Source organism: Ochlerotatus camptorhynchus, unplaced genomic scaffold (assembly GCF_037179485.1).
Source record: "Ochlerotatus camptorhynchus isolate MF236.1 unplaced genomic scaffold, CSIRO-AGI_Acam_v1.1 ptg000841l, whole genome shotgun sequence".
Taxonomy (NCBI): Eukaryota; Metazoa; Arthropoda; class Insecta; order Diptera; family Culicidae; genus Ochlerotatus; species Ochlerotatus camptorhynchus.
In genome coordinates this window covers 21,850-33,862 of record NW_027041301.1, presented here as the reverse complement: position 1 = coordinate 33,862, position 12,013 = coordinate 21,850, and positions in this window count along the sequence as shown.

Genomic DNA, 12,013 nt, shown 5'->3' with positions numbered 1-12,013 from the left:
ATAGTTGACTATGAATGTTAACAAATTTACTATGAATCTGGCAAAACTACTATACTTGCTCAAAATGCATGGTAATTATGATAGAAATAAAAGTACACTAATTGAATTCCACATATTTTTATTGAAAAATTTCCATGTAAAATTCCACATGATTTTCATGTGACCACACATAAACAGATTACACCCAGAAGCATACATGAAATTTATGGGTCAAATGAATAATATGTGTATCACACAAAAAACAAAAATTGTACCAGTAAAAATATTGACCTTTCAATTTAAAAGTATCAACAAATTCGTTACCCTAACTACGAAGATATTTAATTTAACAATGTAATTTTCAATTCAAAAACGAATGTTTTGATTTTATCTTGTAGTTTTAAAAGCGCAAATTTTCAAATCGAAAATTGTTTTACTGTCAAAATTACTTCTTCATGAGTAGATTTCTACCTTTTATGGGTTATTCTACGGTAGCGTGAGTATATAAAGACAAAACGCGCCAAACAATAGGTGGAACATTTTACCAGCCACCAGCCTGTGCATCGACCCATGCAACAGTTCAGTATTGAAATTATTCCCTGTATCGATCAAGAATAAAATATTGTATCTTTCAGTAGAATCCGGTCGTCCATTAGAACGTGAAAACCTACCTGGAACTACCTGAAGGACGTCTATACGGCTCTAGAAACGAGCAGCTCGCCAATGCCGGTAGTGGAATGGAACACGAACACAAAAAACTCTCGAACAGACGCAAACCTCGCAAATGTCCGACAAAGATTCCAGTAAGTGACCTTAAATTTCCTCCTGCTTGGACAAGATTATTTCAGATTACCCCTCACTTTTACACTCTCATTAATTTCTATATACCATTGTAGATTAGATCCACGACGCTTCGCTGGCTGCTTCCCACATAGAACATATCCTCAGCGAAGCCACCAGTTCACTGAGTTTTGTTGCTCCGTACTGGACCACAACAGACATGGATGATGCAGTTCAAAATCTGACTGCTGCTATACGAGGTCTATCTAACCATACAAAAATCTAATAATTATCATGTAAACTGTAAAAACATTCAATATAAAAACATAAATTTATTTTTGGAACATGAAATTGAAGCACAAAAATAGGAATTTTATAATTAATAGATTTTTAAATGAAAAATTTGATTGTTATGATTGAAAATGCTGGTATTCATACTGAAAATAGTGATTTTTTTAATTCGAAATGGTACATATTATTGTAACAGTAAGGAACTTTTATGTTAATAGTTTGTTTTGGTTAAAAAATGATCAACTTTTAATTTCAACACTGTGATGCTTTTGATTTGACAGTAGTACAATTCATTTTGAAAGTTCAAACTTTTAAAAGTAGTGAGTGGACTACTTTTGATTTGACTGTTGGCTAACTTTTATTTTGAAAGCTAACCGCTTTCTACCAAAAAGAATCAACGCAAACTGTTAATTCTACCAACGATTTTTTTAATTTCATCAACGATAATTTTTTGTGTGTACTAGACTGATGCAAAATTTGACTTTTTCGCTCCACAGTGCTTAAATGGTTTCAAATCGGGTCCTGATTAGCCTCCCAAAGTTACAGCTCATTTGGTTAGAAACAGACTTCGCACAAGCCATTTGAAGTTTACATGTAAATTACTATAGGAAATCCCAACTTTTTGTTCATTGCCTTCTAGTCTTTTTCCATATTAAGCTACAAAACAGTTCGATAGCCACTCTTATAGAAAATTTTCTCAGCTACAACTTTGCTGAAGTTCATTTCTATGTAAAACGAGACAGGAAAAAGTTATTAATTATTTAAGAGATTGGTAAACTTATGACATGATTAAGCAGCTGCTCTGTAGGCAACACTGTATTTTGTAGTGTGACATAGTAGCCATGATTTTTGTGTCCTATTCAAAGCCCCAGAAACACCAATGTTGCCTGCTGAGCAGTTGATTGAGCATGATCATAAGACATCAGCGCATTGAACCATTGATAACTTTCGATCCTTGCATTTAATCAAAAAGTGGTCTTCAGCAAAGTTGTAGCTGGGAAAATTTACTACAAGTACAGTTGAAAGTTTTTGAAGCAGACCGATATGGTGAATTATTAGATAGACATGAACAAAAATCTTGGTTTTACCATAGTAATTCCCATACAAACTTCAAATGGTTTGTGCCATCTCAGTTTCTCACCAAATGGGTTCAAATTTTGAGAGGTTAGTCAAGATCCGATATGGAATCGTTTAAGCATAGAGGTAACTCTAAGACAAGTAGGTCCCGAAGAAACGTGCTCAACTTTTTGGCTCACCTCTGGTACTATCTTCGGTCCCAAGCTTGTCGAATCACCCCTCGAAACATAGGAAAAACCAATAACCCCTCATTTTATCTGTCAAACTTTCATAGCGAATCAAAACAAACATTGCGTAGTACTAGAATTTCGACTAGAATAGGGTACGTTAATCGTTTGCTTGGGACCAATAGGCTACTAAAGTGGTGAGCCAATTTAAAATCGATTGTTGGTTTAAGTATTGTGGAGCGAAAATTTCAAATTTTGCATCACTCTAATGTGTACCCCGTAACATGGGTAGATCACCTTTTCGTGGTACGTTACGAGATGTAAGATCTACCACCGATTCCTAGTCCTTGCTACTTCAAACTACTGTGTTACCTGACTTATAACGAATATACGTTCTATACGAGTACCCCGAATACAACGTAAGACTCGTCTAATTTTGCATAGCATTTGCAATGTAAAATTAGACGAACTATACGTTGTATTCGGGGTACTCGTATAGAACGTATATTCGTTATAAGTCAGGTAACACAGTAGGGCTCTGATGCGTGGTCATTATCGGTGTCATACCTTAATTTTGTTGCTAAGGAATCCAATTTTGACTGACAAAGGGGCGCGCCTTTGGAGGGTGTTTCAACACTCCGAAGGGTATAAATAGTGGGACCTTTAGAGTGGCAACTGTAAAAAATCGAATAATACTTCATCATTTCTCAATAATGATGGAGTAATACCAACAATCAATACGAAACTAACGATTTTAAATTGGCTCACCACTTTAGTAGCCTATTGGTCCCAAGCAAACGATTAACGTACCCTATTCTAGTTGAAATTCTATTACTACACTATGTTTGTTTTGATTCGCTATGAAAGTTTGACAGATAACATCAGGGGTGTGTGGATTCATGCAGAACATGCAGGGGTGAGTGAAATAGCTTGGGACTGCTTGGGACCGTTGTTCTGGTACTGAGTGAGCCAAAAATAATAATGATTTTCTTCGGGACCCAGTGGTCTTAGAGTTACCTCTATGGTAATACCAACAATCAATACGAAACTAACGATTTTAAATTGGCACACTACTTGACTAGCCTATTGGTCCCAAGCAAACGATTAACGTATCTCATTCTAGTCGAAATTCTAATACTACGCAATGTTTGTTTCGATTCGCTATGAAATTTTGACAGATAAAATGAAGGGTTATTGGTTTTTCGTATGTTTCGAGGGGTGAATCGATTAGCTTGGGACCGAAAATAGTACCAGAGCTGAGCCAAAAAGTTGAGCACGTTTCTTCGGGACCTACTACCAACAATCAATACGAAACTAACGATTTTAAATTGGCTCACTACTTGACTAGCCTATTGGCACAAACGAAGTGACAGACGACTAACTGGCGAAGAAATCAATTAAAATAATGTGGTTCACTGTAATAGAATTTTCTTGGAAGCTTGTGCCATCATCCACCAGATGGGTTAGTTTTTTTGTTTTGATTTGAACAGAGTTGATTTTGTGTACAATGATTCTTTGACAGTGTGCAAAGAGTGCGTATCATTTTGTAATTTTTTTTATGCATTTCAGTTTTGAGTAGAGTGAAAGAGATAGAATCAAAACATTCTGATACATTTGGTGAAAATGCTAGTTCAATCCAGTAGTAGTGTTGCCATGTGGTACAATCCAGTAGTAGTGGTGTTGCCATGTGGTACACTGAAAAATTGAAATAGCAGGTTAGTCACCAAAGTTTTCGAGCCGCTCCGTCTGTCACTTCGTTTGTGCTATTGGTCCCAAGCAAATCGATTAACGCACCCCATTCTAGTCAAAATTCTAGTACTACACAATGTTTGTTTTGATTCGCTATGAAAGTTTGACAGATAAAATGAGGGGTTATTCGACTTTCCTATGTTTCGAGGGGTGAATCGATTAGCTTGGGAAAGAAGATAGTACCAGAGCTGAGCCAAAAAGTTGAGCACATTTCTTCGGGACCTACTACTTTTTTCCTTCTTGTTTACATTCGGCAAACTTAACCGAAAACGGCCTGCAAGCGGTGAAACCGAAGTAGATGGTCCGGAAACCCACACAAGCAAGTGTTCCAAGCTCGACAAAACCGGTGGAACATCACAATATTAACGTCAATCCGTCGTTTCTGATGCCGATCCCCATATCATCCTCACCCCCCACTCGACGTCGAAAAAAAAACAGATCATCCCCGAACACTAAACTTAGAAAGACAAAATGACGTTAATATCACAAAGTTTCACCGGTTTTACTGAACTGGATAGGATCGGACACCCACCCCGACGGCCCCCCGGATCCAAACATCCACAGACTTTCCATAATCGCAGGAATTTCCATTTATTTGCTATCCATTTTATTTTGATTTATTCAGAATTCAAATGCTAAAATAATTTCAAAATATCTTTGTTTATTTTAAACATGAAAAGCATGTTTAAAATAAACATATTAATTTTTGATCGCATATAGTTTTCAAATAAATCAAAAATATTCACGTTTATTTTCAACACGAATGTTTTTAAAATAAACGTAACATTATTTTTGTTTTAAACATTGTTATCAATGGATTCAAACATAGAATACGTTTGAAATCAACCTAGTTTATGTTTGTGGCCAGAACAAACTGAGTTTACGTTTAAATTTGCCTCAAATATTTTTGTTTCGACGGTAAATTTTTCTGCGTGTAATACCATAGAGGTAACTCTAAGACTAAAGGGTCCCGAAATAACGTGCTCAACTTTTTGGCTCAGCTCTGGTACTCTCTTCGGTCCCAAGTTAATCGATTCACCCCTCGAAACATAGGAAAAACCACTAACCCCTCATTTTATCTGTCAAACTTTCATAGCGAATCAAAACAAACATTGCGTAGTACTAGAATTTCGACTAGAATGGGGTACGTTAATCGTTTGCTTGGGACCAATAGGCTAGTCAAGTAGTGAGCCAATTTAAAATCGTTAGTTTCGTATTGATTGTTTGTTAAATCGACATTCACTAAACTAAGGATACGGGATATACTACACAGAAAAAAAAGTTGTTGAATATTACATCCAAACTGCTGCAACCAGGTCAATCCATCGGTTGTGTAATATAACGTTGTACGATGTACATCGATTTTGCGAACAAAATTACATCCATTGATGTAATATTTGTCGGGTCGAGCCTAACTCCGGCCCTGTTGTATTATATAATAAAGAACAGCAGAAACATGGCAACCCTGATAAAGTTATGTGAGGTACGTGGGATTTCCGGATAGGGGGAGAAGAGAGCGAACGTTGAGAGTACGAGGTTGTGTTAGAGGGTTCGAGAAAATAAAAAGTGATAAATCAGAAGTAACAACGCATGTTTAATAGGTTGAATACATCCGAAACTCTACATTTTTGGCGACTGAGGATGAAATTGTGTTAAAAGTTCGGAATTGATCGTAGTACTTTTTTTTACGGAGTTGGACGTACAGATATACTTCTGAAGCGTGTTAACAGCTGAAAGGTTTGAGGTTGCATACGAAAGAAAACGTGCCAAAGGTAAGCCGTACGAAATAAATTTGTTGTGCTCGATGTGCCTATAAATCCACTATAAATCAACTTCTTCCATTTTCTCTAAAAACAATAAAAAAAATGTGTGGCAAAACGAAAAGATGGCGGAAAAAAGTAAATCCGAAAAAAGGGTAGAACGTGGCTGTGTTAGTGCATGAAAATGATGGATACGGTGACACGGTGAAAGGGATGTTGAATCTGGGTTTTATAGTAGTGGTGAAAATAACAGGTCAGGTTGTTTATGTACTGTTGCTGTGTGCCTGTAGAAATAAAATATGGAACGGAAGATGTGGTTATGTACCGACTTGTAATATGTGAGCCAGTAGTAGACAAAGAAGAATGAAGACAAATGTACACCGATTAGAATAAATATGTATCGCATAATGGAGCAAATCGTGCTGCTGGTTGGGTACTGAGTTGTGATGAAAAGAAATGAAATGGTAGTGGTGTAATGTCGGTTGATGGTTTGCTTCTGGTAGCATGGCCTGTAGAGGAAAAAAAAGGGTTGCATTTTAGTTTTTACTGGTGGTCATTATTGCTCATCATGGGTATATGGTTATGTACCAACGTATGGAGGAATCGGGTTTTGTACCCAGAGACTTGAGTGAATAATGGTTATGTACCAACGTGCAGAGGAATTGGGTTGTGTACCCCACTCAGTGTGTATGTGATGGAATTGGTTGTGTACCAAAAGTTTACAGGTATGGGTTGTGTACCCACCAATGATTAAGTGAAGGTTGTGTACCATGAAACAAAGTAAATAGGATTGTGTGCTTTAGCACTGGTTATGTACCAGAATAAGGATAAATGTTTTTTTTTAAATAACAAAACAGCAACAGGGAAGAATTGCTGTGTTAGCGGTGCGGATCGAAATGTAAGTTCAAGGAAGAAATCGTTATTTTTCGATGGCGTTAAAGGTAGGTGGATTATTCATGTTTATTGTTATTGAAAACACATTTTGGGAAGAACGCAGAGAAAAAAAAAACATGTTACCACAGATAAGTTATTTTTTAGTGTGAATAGGCACGTCAGCATACTATTCAAACGTTTTTGTTGAATTTTGCTATGATTATTGCAATGGATATTATGTTTTTTTTTTTTTATTTTCAAACCTTAACAGCATGAGCGTTTCTAGTCGTATAAAACCGTTCGACGTCACTATTGAAGCAAGTCGTTTACCTGCAGAATGGGAAACGTGGAAGTTTGATCTAGAGTCGTTTTTCGTAGCCCAACGGATCGAAAAACAATATGACAAGCGAGCGCAGTTGGCATATCTTGGGGGACAGGGCTCCAAGACCTACTGAGACATCTTCCGGGAGTAGATAATGTTCCACACGTTACAGTTGACCCTCCGTACTACGACGTTGCCGTTAAATGCCTTGACAATTACTTTGAACCATTTCGTCGCAAAACTTTCGAGCGTCATTTGTTTCACCAGATTAGCCAAATTCCTGGGGAACGATTCACAGATTTCGTAATGCGGCTTCGAAAGCAAATTGCAAGATGCAATTACGACTTTTCGGTGGTGGACGAACTGATTGCTGACCGTATAGCTCAGGGATGCAGTTCTGAAGAATTGCGTGTCAAACTGCTTCAGAAAGACAGAAATTTGGAAGAGATTATTGCGCTAGGAACGAGTTTGGCAGAATCGTCACAACAATCCAAGGACCTGGGCAAACAGCCGCTAGTGAGAAAAGATCATCAGGAGGTAAATATAGTCCGTCAATCACATTCACGAAGCACTTCACAAGATCAACGAAACAGCCGCCCTGATACACGGTTCCAGAGAGGTTCACAATCAAGACTACAAAGAGTTCAACCAAATGACAGATTCATTTGCTACAGCTGTGGAAAACGTGGTCACATTCAAGGGAGTAATGATTGTCCTGCAAGAAGAACGAAATGTGCTTGCTGTGGAAAAACTGGACATTGGGCTAAACGGTGCTACATTCGAGGCCAAGCAATCAAACGTGGACATGAGACATCGTCAGATGAGCCGAAACCAAAACGTATCCGAGCAGTACTTGAGGAATCGGAGAAAGACGGGGAAAATTACATCTTTTATGCGATGGGTCGGAACGCATTTGTGTTCAAGGTAGGGGGAATAGAAGTTCCAATGGCTATTGACTCGGGCGCGGATGCCAACATTATCAATCGAGACGTCTGGAAGCAGATGAAGGAAGCAGGTGTAAAAGTGAAGCACATGACCACGAAGATAGACCGCAACCTGGTTGCATATGCATCAGCCCAGCCCATGAAAATTTCTGGAATGTTTGAAGCAGAGATTGAAGCAGGAGAAAACAAGGATTTTGCAAGGTTCTACATTGCCGACGATGGGCAACAGTGTCTTCTCGGAGATCGCACAGCTAAGAATCTTAAGGTTCTGAAAGTTGGTTTCAATGTTGGAGCAGTTGAGAACCGACAACTGAAGATGTTTCCAAAGTTTAGGAACGTAGTCGTGGAAATACCTATCGATACTGAAGTACAACCGGTACAACAACCCTATAGACGACCGCCAATTGCTTTGGAACAAAAGATTGAAGAAAAATTGCGTTGCCTCCTTCAACAAGACATTATTGAACGAGTGAATGGTCCATCACCATGGGTCTCTCCAATGGTCCCAGTTACCAAAGACTCAGGGGAAATTCGACTTTGCATCGATATGCGTCAAGCAAACAGAGCAGTTTTACGGGAAACTCATCCCCTTCCATTGGTGGATGAATTGTTAAGTTCGGTGAATGGAGCAGTGCGTTTTTCGAAGATTGATATCAAGGATGCTTATCATCAAGTGGAAATTTCTGAAAAATCCAAGGTCATCACTACCTTCATCACTAAACACGGACTATTCAGGTAGATTGAATTGAAGCAAATCGTTGATGAGAGTTAATAAAGTTGTTGTTTTTTTATTCTGCAATAATCTAACGTTGGGTATTTTTTTTTTCTTGTCGTTTCTTATTTTGCTAAAATAAACATACGTATGTTAAACAGATACAAAAGACTAATGTTTGGTGTTAGCTGTGCGCCGGAGGTGTTTCAGAAGGTGATGGAATCAGTTGTTGCCGGGCTCGATGGGGTTATTGTCTATCTCGATGATGTTGTTGTGCATGGCAAAACCCAAAAGGAACATGATGGAAGGTTGAACGCTGTTTTGCAAAGGTTGTCGGAATATGGAGTGTTGTTGAATGACAAGAAATGTGTGTATAATGTCAGGTCACTTGAATTTCTCGGTCACAAACTATCTGTTGATGGTGTTCGTCCAACGGAAAGCAGAATAGATGCAATCCAAAGATTTCGAGAGCCACAAAACGTGACCGAGTTGAGAAGTTTTCTCGGACTGGTGTGCTACGTTGGTCGATTTATTCCGGATCTGGCTACTAAAACTGATTCTTTGAGAAAGCTGCTCCGTTCTGGTGTTCAATTTGAATGGACAGATCAGGAACGCAAAGATTTTCAAGCAATCAAAGCCGTTATCGGTAACATTGATTACCTAGGATTCTTCAACCCCCGCAATCGTACTAAACTCATTGCGGATGCTAGCCCAACAGGCCTTGGAGCAGTTTTACTCCAAGAAGACTCCTATGGTCAAATCAGAGTAATAGCCTATGCAATTAAGGCTCTGACGGATATCGAGAAGAAACTAAGGAAGATGACACTATCCAAGCAGTTTTGAAAGCTCTCGAGACAGAATCAAGAGAGGTATTACCAAAAGAATATAAACCGTACGAGACCGAATTATGTGACGTAGATGGCATACTACTCAGAGGAAACCGGTTAGTTGTTCCAACGATATTACGAGACCGCGTAATAGATCTGGCCCATGAAGCACACCCAGGTATTGCAGCGATGAAACGTCGTCTTCGGCAAAAAGTATGGTGGCCATTAATGGATAAAGCCGTGGAAGTCTGTGTTAAACGATGTAAACAGTGTACGCTTGTCTCATCGCTAGGAGTTCCCGAACCGGTTCAAAGGACAAAAATGCCAGTGAAGCCATGGATAAACATAGCTGTGGATTTCATGGGTCCTTTGCCGTCTGGTCACAATCTACTTGTTATAGTCGACTACTTCAGTAGATTCACCGAAGCTGTGGTAATGAAACAAATCACAGCCAAGCGTACTATCCAGGCACTACATGAATCTTTCTGTAGATTTGGCATTCCAGAATCAATAAAGGCCGATAATGGCCCACAATTCATTAGCGAAGAGTTAGCAACATATTGCAGAGAGTACGGCATCCAGCTTCGGAGAACAACTCCGTACTGGCCACAGGCCAACGGTGAAGTTGAGCGCGCGAATAAGACGATTCTCAAACGCTTAAAAATTAGCCAGGAATCAGGTAGTCTAGACTGGGTCTGGGATTTACGTTCGTTTCTGCTGATGTACAACTCTACACCACAACTGGAGTAGCTCCTTCTGTGCTGATGTTTGGACGTGTTCTACGAGACAAACTTCCAAGCATGGAAAACAGGAGAGTTCGAATGGATGAGGAGGAGATTCACGATAGAGATTGGACGAAAAAGCTCAATGATGCAGAATACACCAACGCTCGTCGCCGCGCAAGATTTACGGTTTTGAAAGAGGGAGACATAGTTGTCGCTAAACGTACAAATAAAACAAATAAGCTATCAACAACATTTGCTCCTGAAGAATTTCAGATAATCAAGCTGTCTGGGCCAGATGCAAAACTACGATCGACTGACTCAGATCGTGTAATACATAGAAATACAGCCCACCTGAAGTCTTTGATGAAGAATACATCTTCTGGAGAAGACAGCATCAAAGGAACAGAAGCCGAAGAGGGTAACACGTCGCAGCAAGCAAAACACGGGGACATTCTAGATTCATCTCAATGAGAGAAACCAGATTACCGCCCAACGCGTTCGCTTCGTGTACCGGGATATTTGAGGGACTATCAGACATAAGAAGTTTATGACCATTGTGTAAAGGAGGGATGTCGGGTCGAGCCTAACTCCGGCCCTGTTGTATTATATAATAAAGAACAGCAGAAACATGGCAACCCTGATAAAGTTATGTGAGGTACGTGGGATTTCCGGATAGGGGGAGAAGAGAGCGAACGTTGAGAGTACGAGGTTGTGTTAGAGGGTTCGAGAAAATAAAAAGTGATAAATCAGAAGTAACAACGCATGTTTAATAGGTTGAATACATCCGAAACTCTACAATATTGTATCTGCTTTTTGCAATTACATCATTATTTCATACATCAGCTTGAATTACATTGATCGATATTACATTTTTTTTGCTGTGTACAATAGATCAATTTATTGGTCGCAGTAGTGTTAGGTCCCGAAAGTGAAAAAAAAAAAAATATGTGTGGTTACACATGGTTTTTATGTATACACATATTAAGTATGTGTCCGACACATAGATATCATTTGTTGATTGGCAAATCAAAGTTGGCACTCGTGGAGAATAGAAGAACTATGAGTGTGATGATGGTTTCAAAATTTTACACGGTGAGGTATACGAGTGCAATCTTAAAATAACAAACGAAGTTACAGACGACTAACTGGTGAAGAAATCAATTAAAATAATGTGGTTTGCTGTAGTACAATTTTCTTATAAGCTTGTGCCATCAGTCACCAGATGGGCTAGTTTTTTTTTTGTTTTGATTTGAACAAAGAGGATTTTGTGTTCAATGATCTTTGAGAGTGTGCAAAGAGTATACCATTTTGTCATTTTTAATGCATTTTAGCTTTGAGTAGAGTGAAAGAGATAGAACCAAAACATTCTAGTACATTTAGTGTTGCCATGTGGTTCAATCCAGTATTAGCATAGAGGTAACTCTAAGACCACTGGGTCCCGAAGAAAATCATTATTATTTTTGGCTCACTCAGTACCAGAACAACGGTCCCAAGCAGTCCCAAGCTATTTCACTCACCCCTGCAGGTTCTGCATGAATCCACACACCCCTGATGTTATCTGTCAAACTTTCATAGCGAATCAAAACAAACATAGTGTAGTAATAGAATTTCAACTAGAATAGGATACGTTAATCGTTTGCTTGGGACCAATAGGCTACTAAAGTGGTGAGCCAATTTAAAATCGTTAGTTTCGTATTGATTGTTGGTATCAGTATTGCCATGTGGTACACTGAAAAATTGCAATAGCAGGTTAGTCACCAAAATTTTCGAGCCGCTCCGTCTGTCACTTCGTTTGTGCTTAAAATGC